The sequence below is a fragment of the Nilaparvata lugens genome, chromosome 3, assembly GCF_014356525.2.
Source record: "Nilaparvata lugens isolate BPH chromosome 3, ASM1435652v1, whole genome shotgun sequence".
Taxonomy (NCBI): domain Eukaryota; kingdom Metazoa; phylum Arthropoda; class Insecta; order Hemiptera; family Delphacidae; genus Nilaparvata; species Nilaparvata lugens.
In genome coordinates, this window is record NC_052506.1 from 18,955,231 (window position 1) to 18,969,982 (window position 14,752).

Sequence of the window (14,752 nt, forward strand, 5' to 3'; positions counted from 1 at the left end):
AGGTTACAAAGTAAATTTTTCAAGGATGGGGTGGACCCCCTGTTAATTTCTCAGGAAGGAGACTCATGCCAGTTAATGGAGCTGATATCTAACTATACAGGGTATGAATTTGAAAAAAATCGGTCAAGTCATTTTTGAGAAAATCGTGATAGAAATTTAACAAAATTCATTCTCCTCAGGAATAATACGGAGCTCCTGCAATTTTCCCAGAAATGAGACCCACGTCAGTTGATAGGGCTTCTAGTCCTATCTAGGGGTATACATTTGAAGAAAATTGTCAGAGCCGTTTTCGAGAAAACCGTGAAAAACATGGTTTTTTAGCCATTATCCGCCATTTTTTCCTCCATTTTGAATTGAATTTTATTGAATTTCTTATTGTCGGATCCTCATGGTATTAAGACCTTAAGTTTAAAATTTCAAGTCTATCGGTTAATTAGGAATGGAGTTATCGCGTTCCCAGACACACACACACACACACACACACACACACACACACACACACACACACACACACACACACACACACACACACACACATACAGACCAATACCCAAAAACCACTTTTTACCTATGGTAATAGGGCAAGGAAAGTAAAAACAGTGAAACGTGTACCGTATCAAGGAAAAAAGGGAAAAGTTGTTGAGCGTGCAAGAGAAAGCGGAAAGTGTGAAATACCTCTAGAATATAAAAATAACTTATTGAGATAAAAATATCAAGGAAATGAGAAGAAGCTTGTGGAGAAGTAGGAGAAATGATCAATGATGAATGGAAAGGGGTCTGAGGCGGAAAAGGCAATATTATGATAACAGACGAGAATTTTTAAGAATTCTATTGTTGTATGTCATCAGCATTTCAATTTGAATAAAACTTGAGGTGAACTGTCTTCCTTCGTGAAAAATGATAAATCTTATCTTTCTCTCTCACTCCCTTTGGCATGCAAAAACAAGAAGCTGGGAATTCTCCTTGACTACGAACGTTAGCGGAAGGAATAATTAATTGAATCACAGATTTTATTGGAGGGTGGCGGCGTTTGAACGACATAGTTCGTTAATTTTCGATCAATGAATCTTACCTCACTTCGGCGGCTTCATTCCCAACTTTTTTTTCTTCCCCAAGACATTGAAGAACGATCGCACATTCTATAGAGAGATTCATTTCTAACTGTCAGCATTGGTTGAATATGCAGCAATGTTGTTATTTGTAAGAAGTGGTGACAGTTTGAAGTGAATTCCACTATAAACGATCTCGCACTCTCAAGATTAAATACTACTGTTGAAAAGTTGAACCAAATAAAAAAGTGATTCATCAAATTCATTTGAGTTTAATGGTACCTGGATCAAAAATGCTCGAATCTTCCACTTTCGATTATGATTATGTTGTTTGGTTCATATTTGGATTCAAATAAGGTCGAAGGCTTGATTTTCTAAGCTGATAACACATTTTTCAGTAAGTGAATTTTCATGGACTCACTTGGATTATGAGAACCTATGATATTGGTGATCATATTGATTATATGATTATGAGAACATATGATGATTATCATACAATAGATCAGTATGTAGATTAACAAATACTCAATCTCCTTCAATCTTTTTAATGTTTCAATTTTGAAGTTGTGAAAATCATCAAATAAATGCTATATTTGTTGCTTTCAAAATGTATGTTCTCTAATTGATTCATTCCGAAATTTTAATGTACTGTAATTGTATCAGAGTAATTGTTCTGCAAGGATCAACATCATGACCAATGTTATGACGCTTCTCTCAATTTCATGTGTGAAATAATCAATGATGACGTCACGAGTCCGAAACTCTCCACACACGATGTGCAGTTGTATTCCAGGAATCAGGTTGTAGGTTGACAATGTTGACATTACTCCGCTCTAGTAATTACAAACTGCATTGAATTGAGAACGAAATTTTCCCTTGACTCATTCCATTCATTCATTTGACGAATGGAATGAATTCGAGCTTCGGCTCTCAGCTCTCCGCTGTTATCATCAAAACACCTGTTAAGTCCACTCACCACTTGTGTAACTGGAGGACTACAACCTCAACTAACTTGGTTAATACAAACTATTATCTCAGTGGCATTGCCCATCCAACTGGGAATGTCATCCTCCTTTTCACACAACAGAAAATGTCAGTTTCAGCTTCACAACTGCAAATATCCAACGGCTAACTTATGGGAATAGCACGGGCTACTTCCACAGCAACTACAGTATGCCCACTCAACTAAGCCATTTGTTTCTTTTGATAGTAAATGACGGATGAAATAGATATAAAACTGAATTTTGTCAACAGTGGCTTCTCTTACGAGGATCTTTCTTATGGTATTCAAATTATTATTGTTTTTCTGCAAGTATTACTATCACATTGAATTTATATCTGTGTGAAGGTAGCCGATGCCATTATTCATCCAGTATTATTCTTCCAGTTCTTGAATCAGGCCACTGCCTATGAATTTGTTCAGTGTGTTACTGCCCAGGGCGGAAAGAATTTGGGGAGATTTCGGTGAATGTTTTTCAAGCGTGCTATTGTACATTCGAATAAAACAACAGGCAATATATAATTTTTGACAGTTTATTACCTGTCCATGCGCCCAATAGATATAATGATGTTTATTCACATCATTAACAAGTAATTCTCTAATAACAATAAATATGATTCTGTTTGTAAATCTACGAGTGAGGACCACTCTCTAGTTTATGACTATTGATTTGCTCTTCATTACCAGGTGCATTCTCCTTCATGCGATTAGATTATTCGCTCCATGCTTATTATTGTAATACATCTCATAGCGTGCGATTTTTTTATTGGGATGGAAAATATGAGACATGGAAATACAATCTTACATCTTCTCTCTGATACCATCAAACGACTATCGCCAAGATAGATTTTCACCAAGAAACTTGTACACTAAGTAATACTTCTAAGTCCAATGGAGAACGCCCAATTCTGAATAAATAAGAATAAAATTTCAGTTCATCTGACATCTACAGACCTCTTTCTCCTGTCCTTTCATACGAGTGGAAAGATTGATCTTGTATAGACGCTGAACCAACATCAAAAGTGAGAAAGGTCAGAGAAAATATCGATGGCAGGAAATGGAAGTTGGAGGATTGAGAGAGAAGAAATGGAGAGATAAGGAGTGATCGTGAAATGGAGGTTAGGAGCGATTTGCACGAAGCAAAACTTGCCAAAAGAGATGAAAGGTTAAGATCTTATAGGTATTGATCTAAGAAAATCAAAACTATATAAGAGTGTAATTTTTTTATTTTAGCAGTTGAGTCTGTCATGATCATCATCATAGAAAAAGTATACGTTTAATCATTATGAAAGTTTAATATTACAAATTGATAATTATAAATAATAACTTATTTGATTATAATAATTAAAACTTGAAATAATAATTGATAATTATTTGTGAAAATTATTAAGGACTGAAAATTTTGTTAAGTTTTAACACCTACAAGACTTAACCTATTTCGGACTATGTGTAACCTTATCTGAATTTGGGAGAGGAATAACACAATGTTACCTTATTTTTCCTCTCCCTATCATTTGATGATGTACTTATTGTATGGATCAATGAAGGATAAACATTAAAATATATTATTGAATTATTTATTCCCGCTGACATGAACTTTGCTGAATTAAAAAATGTACGGGAATGTACATGGTAAAATAGAATAGTAGCAATGGTGAAGCTGAAGATCAAAAGATAGAAGAAAAAGATTAATGGAAGTTTTTAGATCATTTTGAACCCATCGTTTGAAGTTCAGTTTCTGAATGAGATTGTGGATACTTAATCTCAAGAAGAAGCTGAAGATCGAAAGATAGAAGAAAAAGATTAATGGAAGTTTTTGGATCATTTTGAACCCATTGTTTGAAGTTTAGTTTTTGAATGAGATTGTGGATACTCAAGAAAGTATTCTAGGAGAATACTTTAGATTCTAGTAGATGAAACTAAAGTATTATAGGAGAATACTTTAGTAATACTTTCAGTAATGCACACTCATCAATAGGATTTTCACTTGTCGAAATCTCAGACTAGCCTACTTTTGCCCAAAGCCTTTCGGTGCACTTGGGCTTTGAGAGCAGTCTCTCATCGGCTCTGAATGGCAGCCCCTATCTCCTGAAATTTGCTTCTGATGTCTCTGCACCAACTGATGAGCTTCTCAGGGGACTTCTCTAGTCTTATCACTGCCCCTTCTGCCTTCTGCGTCTTACCAGTTTCTTGATAACGCCACTACACTTTGTTTTACGCAACGACGATGGGTTCTTCATTAATCTGAGGCAGCCATGCTGATTAGTATTGAACGATAGAAGTATTCAAGAAAATGGGAATAAGATTGTGGTGAAGCTAGCTAGATTCCACAACATCATAAACGAATAACTTGGAAATACCCCTAGATTGTCAACCGAGAAAGGTATCCAGGAAAAATGAGAATTGGATTAGACTAATGAGATATGAATAAACGGTTGGGTAATAAGAAGCAGGTAACAGAACATCAGGGAAATCATCTCAGTTCAAGGAAAGTATCAATAAAACATATAATATTACTTCTTAATAACAAAGGCATTTAGAAACCATCGATAATTGCCAGAATATTGATTAAATTGAATTTAAATTGGAGGAATGGCGAAAATCTATCGTTACTCTTTGCAAAAATTAGTGGAGTAATTTCCACATTTAGTGGAGTGGATAAATTTTCACATTTAGTCCAATTAGTGGAGTAAGTTACTTTTCACAAGAGTCGTCAACAACTCAATTATTTTCCGATTTTTCTCTTGTGTTAATGTGCAACACTATTGGTTTGTTCACACAGATATTGTGTATTACTGAGAGATTTTGATTTTGATATTGTTGGATCTTTTAATGAGAAATGTCTATTCATATGAGTAAGTCCGAAGAATGATAATCTTATGTTCGTTGATGGAGATCGCCCTAGAAATTAGTCTGGAATTAAATATTTTCTTTAGTTTCTAAATTTCCTAGCAATCATCACCAGAAGACATTCCAACCACCTCCCACTTTCACTTGAATATTAAAAGTAACGCTTGATTACTCTGTTCGCATCCAGTAAGAAAAGACGACAGTCCAATATATTTCCCAAGGGCTCTCAGCACTGGAAAGAAGATTATTTGCAGTTGATTGAAAGGAGATCTCAAGCAGCGAGGTAGAAGAATGAAGAGCTTTTCACGTTTGAAATTGACATTTTCACAGACACTGCTCGTTTATACGTTTGTTGAGAAACTTTTGATATCAACCTTTCGGACAGATTCTTGGTCTTACCCACTTTTGTTTATCATCTCCCTGGCTCAATTTTCTGTTAAATTTGTCAAGACGTGGCATTCGGAACTTGTGAGAGACGCTTATTGAAAAGACTCTTACTTTCTCAATATAACGTTTATATTGTTCAGTCCCCATTCTTATTTACTTGAGTGTCATTGAGTTCGAATAATGCCAATATTCACTCTGTATTTTTTGCATGAAATCATTCTTTTTAGAAATATGCACTAAACTAACCATTGCTCTATTCTCTTGTTTCTGCTCTTTGAATCACTTTATCGTGATACAGAACTTATCTTTAAAAATACTGATAGAATATTTCTTATATCATTAACAATTATTCTGGGGCCTCACTAATCACGTGCAATACTCGTATGGGCATCTTCTCCTACGAAAACATACTATTGAATAACTTATGAGTTGATATGGAAGTGGAATAATATTTTAAGATAAAAATACCTGTAACACAGAGTGTTTTTATTTCTAATTGGTGTAGGGTAAAAAATTCCTCTCTGATTTCTTTCCGATGTACAAAAAAGTATAACTCATGAATTTTCAACAAAATATCAGAAGTTGTTTGTTTTCTACTGTAGCCTTCACCTTCAATATTCGCATCAACCTGCAGCAAGAGCTTAGTAATTTTTTCGAATCATTTCCTTGTTCATTTGAATCAATTTGTTGTTTATAATAATTAAGTGTGTCTTGGCATTGCAAAATTTGCCTTTCATATCTGTTAAATCGAATGCCTTTAATTGAGATCAATGATAAATTAGTGTTTGAGTACAAAATTCAATTATTTCTATGAATAACGGTGAAACAAAAGTATTCATCTTATATCACACCAATAAGACAAATTATTACAATATATACATTTTTATCCCACTTATTCGGCAGGAACATAAATTCGGCTATTATTACATGATACCGTTCTACTGGTCAGCATAATAATCGGTGGTAATAATATAGAGTCAGAGCAAAATAAGCACCAAATCCTTTATGAAACCAGTTAATGAATGGACTGAAGAGATTTTTCGTTTAGAGAAAAGTGCAGTGTTTAGCTAGCGCCATTTTATTTTCTTGGCCTTTTGATATTGTTTGGCGAAGACAATAGTTGGTCGGCAGGAAGGAGGGGGGTTAAGAGGGGGCGAAGAGGTCCCGGGAGGCGCTCTGCTTCCTTTGCTCTGCGTTGCTCTCAGTTGTGAGCTCTCAGTCAGCGTCTGGTTAGAGGAAATAATCAATCCGGAGGTGCTCGGTTCTGGAGGGCTCTTGTCTCTCCAGGCAGCAGCGACTTCTTAATGACTCTTCCCTGACGGGCATCTCTCTAGCTCTCTCTCTTTCATCCCCTCCTCTCTTCATCAAATCATGGACGCGCTTTCTCTCTCTCTCACAGCAAGCCTCTCCCTTTCCACACCAGCCGAAATTCGCTTCCAAGTTTTGTATCCGTTTACTGTCGAAACTGATCTTTGTAATGTAATATTCGCACAGCCACAGGAAATAACCAGGCGTGTTCCTTATTTCCAAGCGCATGGTTTCTAATGCAACTGATGAACAGATAATCTGATTGGATTCAACTCGATTAGCACATTGTAATTAGGTGGGTCTGATGATTTAGTAGGATGACGTCTAAGTTCCTTTCCATCAGTGGCGTAGAAATAGACCTGACAGCCGTCAAGGGACGCAGTAGTAATAGTTGGAGTTCATCAAGAGAAATTATGTTCCCGGATCAGTTATCTGTATTGAGAAAAATCAATGTAATTATTGTCAATAATTAAAAAATTATATCATGTCACACAAAGCTCCAATCTTACTTCTTCCATTGTTACTGAGTGAAGTGATTCAAAACTAAAGCTATTTTTGTACTCTCGGAACATATCAGTGAAGATAGTGAGTTAATGGATTGGTTCGCTATCATTGATTCAAACTCATCAATCGTAATTTGTCGTGACAAACTACTTTCAATTCCACATATATCTTTTGGCATCAAATTACATAGATTGAGTGAAAGTTCAATAAAAAAAAATGCACTCAAACATTTCCAGGAGCCTGATATGATCAGTTGCATGTAGGTTTCTGACATAATATGAGATGGCTTTGGTGGTTGAAAGTAAATGTCCAATGAATTAGAAGATTTATTGAAATTGAATTTATGCAATTTCCACCGTGAATGATAAATGTGTTTGAGCTAGATGTATTGAATTTGGTGAAATTTTTCCAAAAAACATTGTGACCTAGCATAAATTGAACTTTACGAATTGTTGATCAAAATTCCTCTAATTTCAATTTCTCTGAGAGATTGCAACTCAATTCTGTTTGGAGATAATAAAGGATCCCAAATTAGTAATAGAAATATATTTCTCAAAAGGAATAATATACATTTTTCCATGGATAGAAGAAGAGTGTTTGGCGTAATATTGGAGAGGATGCTTGTTCCGAGGAAATGAAAGTAGAATCAAATTGACAAAATATTTCCGGCGTAATCTGCAATGCCCTGTAAAAGGGACATCGGAAGCTTCAGCCTCGCGTTTCGTTCATGATGAAATTGAAAAAATCTCTTCTTATCCATCCTGAACTTGATTCCAAAGGGATTGTTTTGTTTATGATATACAATTCATGAAATCTCAAAATGAGAATTTAAAAAACATTCTGTCCAATTCTTCTTATATATGCCAACTTAAAAATATTATTTTGCCTTTGCTCCAGATTTAAGGATTGATAAATACGATTTTGCTCAATAGGTTTAATTTATGATGAAAACTCTCTCTCGTTTAATTCATTCAACCATTTTATCAACTTTTCATAACTCTTGTCTCTTCTTGCAAATTTACTACATCTATTACATTATATCAATAATATCAGCCGTATCAACAATATCTATTTCAAATCAACTTTACCAAAGAAAGTAATTTATACGCTTCAAAGAGCAGAACAATTATTCTAAATTAAAAAATCTTTTTCAGTATTGATACTGTAATGTAGAAAGTATTATCCTCACAAAAAAAGAGAAAGTTCATTGCAAATACGCCCTGATATTGACATCACGACTGACTAGTTAAACTCAACATCATTGTTAATGCAATAAAACATTTCGGCAGCAAGAGTTGAATCCCCAATCAAACATTGCAGATTGCAGAAATATGTGGAAAGGGGAAATTAGTGATTGGCTTTTTTGAAGCGTGATTCCCCGTCGCATTTAGCCGGTCTGTATTGGTCAGCTGAAAAACTGATATCTGCCTTCTCGCTTCATCCTCTTTGCCTTTCCTATCCTTTCTCTTTCTCTGTTCCATCCACTTCGCACTCATACCAGGGGAACTCAATTGATCAGTAGAATGTAAACCCGCATCTCTCTCAGTGATTGGCTCAATGTGACTCAGTCATCCGTTTATTTGCAACTGCGAGGTAGACACATCGACAAATGAGCCCTGTAATCATGCTATTGTCTTGACAAATTCATTTGGTCGGCTTTGAGTTGCAATATTTCTGCGAATATGCTCAGTAGATGAAATCTGAATGAATTGATGATTAGGGTGATTAGATTGAATGTAAAAGTAGAAGTGGGTCTATGAGCGAGAGAAAACGTATTTCCATTTTTCATTCGATTTTTTTAATCAATTTACAAAAACACATAATCAAATCAATGATTTTTTGAGAAATGAAAATCATCCCAAGACTGTTTCTCTCCCTAATTTAGATTGTTATTGAAGTCCAAATGAGTTTATGTTCTAGTGCTAATGATTATCACTGTAACAATCAGTGCTTTCCGAGTAGATGTAAGATGATGTTTCAATCTACGAGATTCCATGAATTCATCAATTTTCTCATGCATGCTTTTTTTTGTACACATTATTTGGCATTGGATAGCCACATTCAATCCACATCATGCACTTGCAGCTTTGATTGGTAGAGTTATAAAAATGGTCCTGACCAATTATGAGTTGTCGATATGAAATAGCCTTTAGCGAAACATGAAATATAGCTCTGCCACTGTATTATCAACAAGGTTTCTTAATTTTGAAAGGTTCTTAAAGATTCATGTAACACAACAATACACGCGGCATCTTCACGGGGAAATGAATCATGTGTGAACAGGGGGCTATGAATCAGCAATAAAGCTAGCAATTACTAATGAATTCATTCTTATCAATGAATAATCTAGATATTTTTCAAAATATTTCCAAATAAATTTGAAATAGCTGATATCCAAGTTCATATTATCATAGAGAAACGATAGCAAACTTACGCTATTGTTTCTCTATGATATTATTCTGTAAAAGCTTAAAAACTCCTAACTGTAGCATATGGTAGTCTGAATAATATTCTCCTCAAAACTAGCCTAAAAATCTGGTGTGGCGCACTCACACAACATTCCTTGCCGTTATGAAAATTGATCACCTGACGCTAGTGTTCATGCGCTTCTCAAGTCTACTACTTATAAACAAAGATCTGAGCCAGCTGGTGACAGGTCAATAACGCTGGAGACATGCGAGGTCTGCTATCTCTTCATAGTGAATCATTTAATAGAATCAACAGTTGCCAACAGTTTGCAATTGGATAATCACATTTTCTCGAATTTCGAGCTTATTTTCAATTTTAGGTGAAAATGTTACTGAACATTAATTGTAGAAATTTTTATGCTCAATCTTTTCCACTTGGAATTTTCTGTTTAAATTGTATCTGAAGCCTGATAATTGGGAATCTAAAATCAAACTTTGCATAGATGAGGCGGAGCTCCTGAAATTTTTACAGATATGGGACTAGTGGCAGTTGATAGAGCTTATCAATTTATCGTTACACACACACACACCACACACACACACACACCACACACACCACACACACCACACCACACACACACACACACACACACCACACACACACACACACACCACACACACCACACACACACACCACCACACACACACACACCACACACCACACACACACACACCCACACACACACACACACACACACACACACACACACACACACCACAACACACACACACACACCACACACACACACCACACACACACACACACACACCACACACACCACACAACACACACACACACCACACACACACACACCACACACACACACACACACACACCACACACACACACACACACACACCACACACACACACACACACACACACACACACACACCACACACAACACACACACACACACACACACACACACACACACACACCACACACACCACACACACACACACATATATAGACCAATACTCAAAAACCACTTTTTTGGACTCAGGGGATCTTGAAACGTATAGAAATTTAGAAATATGGGTACCTCAATTCTTTTCGGAAAGCAATACTTTCCTTACCTATGGTAATAGGGCAAGGAAAGTAAAAATGGTTAGCATCAAATAATATTCGTTTTTCCCAACGAAATGTTGAAACTGTCTCCCAGTGCTAACTCATAATATAAGAAGCTTTTCTGAGGACGGAAGCAGTCTGCGCAGCATTGAGGAGACAAAACAGTAACTCGGTCTTGTGTTTTCAGCGCCAGAAAACTTTGTCAAGTTTTGTTGTTTCGTGAAGTTTCAATCGGCACTCCACTTTTTACTGGGTTTGTCTGTCTCGGCTGGGACATTCCGTTGTGCAAACCTAACGGCTACAACAAAACTCAACTTTCCACCAATTTGAACGTTTGGGGATCTGGGTCCATCAGCTGAAAGGGACCAATTAACCTTTGTGGTGTGGCCGGGCTCCATTTTTAATGTGTCCAGTATGATTGAATCTAGTTGCTTGTTTATTGATGTTTGTGTTTCACTCAGTTCACATCATAAGCTACGATCGTAAACTGCTTCTACGGAATAGAGTTTGAGAAACTGTGAAGGTAGGTAAATAAAACAAGTAGAATTGAATAAACAATGGAAAATAAAATTTTCCCAGCCCCACCTGATTTATGAGAAACATGATCATATCTATATATATAAAAGCGAAATGGTACTCACTGACTGACTGACTGACTCACTCACTCACTAACTCACTCGCAGAACTAAAAATCTACCGGACCAAAAACGTTCAAATTTGGTAGGTATGTTCAGTTGGCCCTTTAGAGGCGCACTAAGAAATCTTTTGGCGATATTTTAACTCTATGGGTGGTTTTTAAGGGTTTAAAGTTCGTCTTTTAGCATGTATATTCTTCTTATTCCAATATCTTAAAATTATAATTGAAATGTCCATACCATATGTTAATATAGAACTATAATCTAGAGAGAGTACCTCTTCGAAACAGTTGTTCTGGTGACTAAATTAAAAATTTGGTCAGGTTGGCATTAAGTTGAGTTGACTTTGTTAGGTTGACACCAAGTTGAAGATTCAAATGCATTTATCCAGGACCTCCTAAATACCAATTTATCCAGTTAGCCAAAATTAGCGTTCTCTCAGCTTTTCTGCGTTTCCTCACCTTTTTCAATAATTGATGAAAATATATTTAAAAAAAATCAGTACACAGGTTTAGCTGAGATGGAAGAATTTGTTTGCCAAAGATACGCCGATATAGTAACAGGTGTTTTTTGAGATCAGATTGACATAATACGTTTAAATTCGGTACAGAGGTTCCGCTGAGGTCTACATGCAGGCGAGCGAAGCGAGCCCGCTGATCTCATTTTTGGACGATCCAGTCGGGGGTCCAGGTTAGACGGATATGGCGAGCGAAGCGAGCCTTACGGCTAGTACAATGTATATATATATATATATATATATATATATATATATATATATATATATATATATTATATATTATATATTATATATATATATATATATATATATATATATATATATATAATATATATATATATATATATTGGCTCTTTATTGCCGCCCATCGGTTACTGTAATTTGATTGGTTCATGCAAATTCACAAATGTATCCATGCGCCTATGAATATCCTACTTCCTTAATATTCTAATTTTATTTTTTAAGTGTACTTGTTCATGCTCATTACAGATAATAAATATTTTTGGAATTTATAAGTTGTTTTTACTCTACAACAAGTAGCCATGTGCTTTCCAAATTCTCTAGTTGAATACTATTTGTTTACAACAAATTTTTGCCAAGGTTAGATTTCACTTTATACGGCTTGATTGATTATTAGGTAGCCGACCAGTAGGTATTATAGCCTAACCTCAAATTTCCAATACTTTATAATATAATAAATAGCAAATAAAATTCTTTCCTATTCGGCTGTTCTAATTTTAGCCATGGTACCCGTTATTATCTAATCTTTCACTTGTTGTTATCGCACTTGGCGATAATAGAGTACCGGTAGCTGTTTGCTCCAAACCTATAAAATTCTTTTCATTAGCGATTTTGCTTGCTTATCGAATTTTAATACGTTACAATATATATATATATATATATATATATATATATATATATATGAGAAAGAGAACTACTGTTTCAATACATGGAGATGCTTTGTACTCAAAACATGACTGTTGAAAATTCAAAATCCTGCGTTTTATTTCTCTGTATAACACATTGGACATACGCTAATTATTATAAATTTCCTGCTATCCTCGTTCAGCGGATAGTTTGCCTCGTATCACTGTACAGAACTTCTGAATTGAACATACCATACCATGATTTATGCACTTTTCGCTCTTTCATTTCACCATGTTTGCCATTGATGTGATTCTTCAACTTAATAATTTTTCATTGGAATAGAACTTATAATTCTTATACAAATTAGTCATAATCTAAAGATCCTATGCTTGCGTCTGGAATATTTTAATTGACTTCTATGTTGAAACAAGAACTGTGATCCAATTAGTCTGACCAAAAGGATCCAAGTTGCCAAGAAAATAAATATCCCAAACAATAATCCTGACACAAGTATTAGCAGACACATTCCCAGCATGTTTGATAATGAAATGGTAGCTGAATGACAGATGAAAACTTTCACAGGTATTTCATCCACACAAATACACCCATAAATGGAATCCAGTTAGTATTGTTCTACTGTACATCATTTAACTACATTATCTTCATTATCTTGCATCTGTATCACAACAATATACCAGTACTTGATTCAGTAAATTAATCGAATTGAACAGCATTACTCATAATAACAGTCTTTGTTGAAATTAATTAGTTTCAAAAACATTGTTGATACTATCAACTATCTGTTGTGATTGTGCTCTGGCTGCAGGCAGGTAGACCAGCAGTTGTTGAATAGGACGCAGAGACCATTATGGATACTGCGGATAGAAATGAAACCCTGTGACTTATTGAATCGGTGCTGCGGGGTCTAGGATCAGGCAGGGGGTTGAAGGGGGTTTGGGGTTTTGAAACATGATTTATGTTTGGTCGCACGTACGCGTTCACCATACTACCAGTCAAACCAATATTGGAGTCTGGTACGGTAACAAACACGTTATTTTATTGACATGGTGCTACGTGTTCCCTTGAGGGGATGGGAGTCGATGCAGCCCAGGCCAGAGACTATGAGCATGTCAACAAAGGGAATTTTAATTTGGGCATAAACTGAATCACTGTTGAAAAATATTATAGGTTTCTGTTGAACACTGCAATATGTGTAGGATCGATTTTTCTGGCTGAGAGGTGAGTTTGTATGCCTAGAAATACTTCACTACAGGCCTTGATACGAGACTGGGAAATAAAAATGCAGTATTATGAATCTATGATCCATATACCATAACTTCAAAAACTATTACACCCTAGACCGTACACTCTCCTCCCTAGTTGGGAAGATTTTTCGAGGAATCTCATAAATCATAGAAAGTTAACTGTGAATGGGTATCAATACACGTGTTTTCTTGATGCGGCCATGAGAATCTAAAAAACAGCTTATTATATTGCATATTATATCAATAGCACTGAAAAGATTTCTCACTTTGCATATCTCAACACCTCTACTTTGTTCTTATGAGACTGATCGATGTAACCACATTATAGTAATGCCTGAACATTAACTTAGTTAAACCCTAGTCACTAACCTCACTGAATAGCTTACAACTACAAAATTCTTGGGCTCCGGCTCTTCTCTTTCAAATTTTCTTCCTCTTAACCAACCTTAATATATTCCATTTTCTTCTTCTTCTTCTTCTTCTTTCCACTTTCCACATGTTTTCTATAGTTTCCAACGTGAAGTTCTCTTTACCACAAATACATTGCCTTTAAAATGTGGAGATTGTGTACTGGTTACCTGAAATACTACTTTTTAATTACAATCCGTTCCACCTCAACAAGTATGTGCCTCTATGTGAATGAACATAAAATGTATGAATTTATTCTCTACTCGCAGTTCTGAAAATTACAGCATTCAACTTGAAATGACGTTTCTAATAACTTCAATTCAAAATGGGTATCAATTGAGTATCATATTAGGTATATAAAATTCTAAGTGGTAGTGATCACGTTTTAAACTTTTATGGTTCCAATTTACATAGTTTTACAGA

General features: G+C 35.5%; 1 protein-coding gene across 5 annotated transcripts in view; it reads left to right on the forward strand.

Moving 5' to 3' along the window:
- LOC111061806 (transient receptor potential-gamma protein) overlaps nucleotides 1–14,752 on the forward strand; it is a 228,530-nt gene that overhangs the window by 19,859 nt on the left and 193,919 nt on the right. The window lies entirely within an intron of this gene.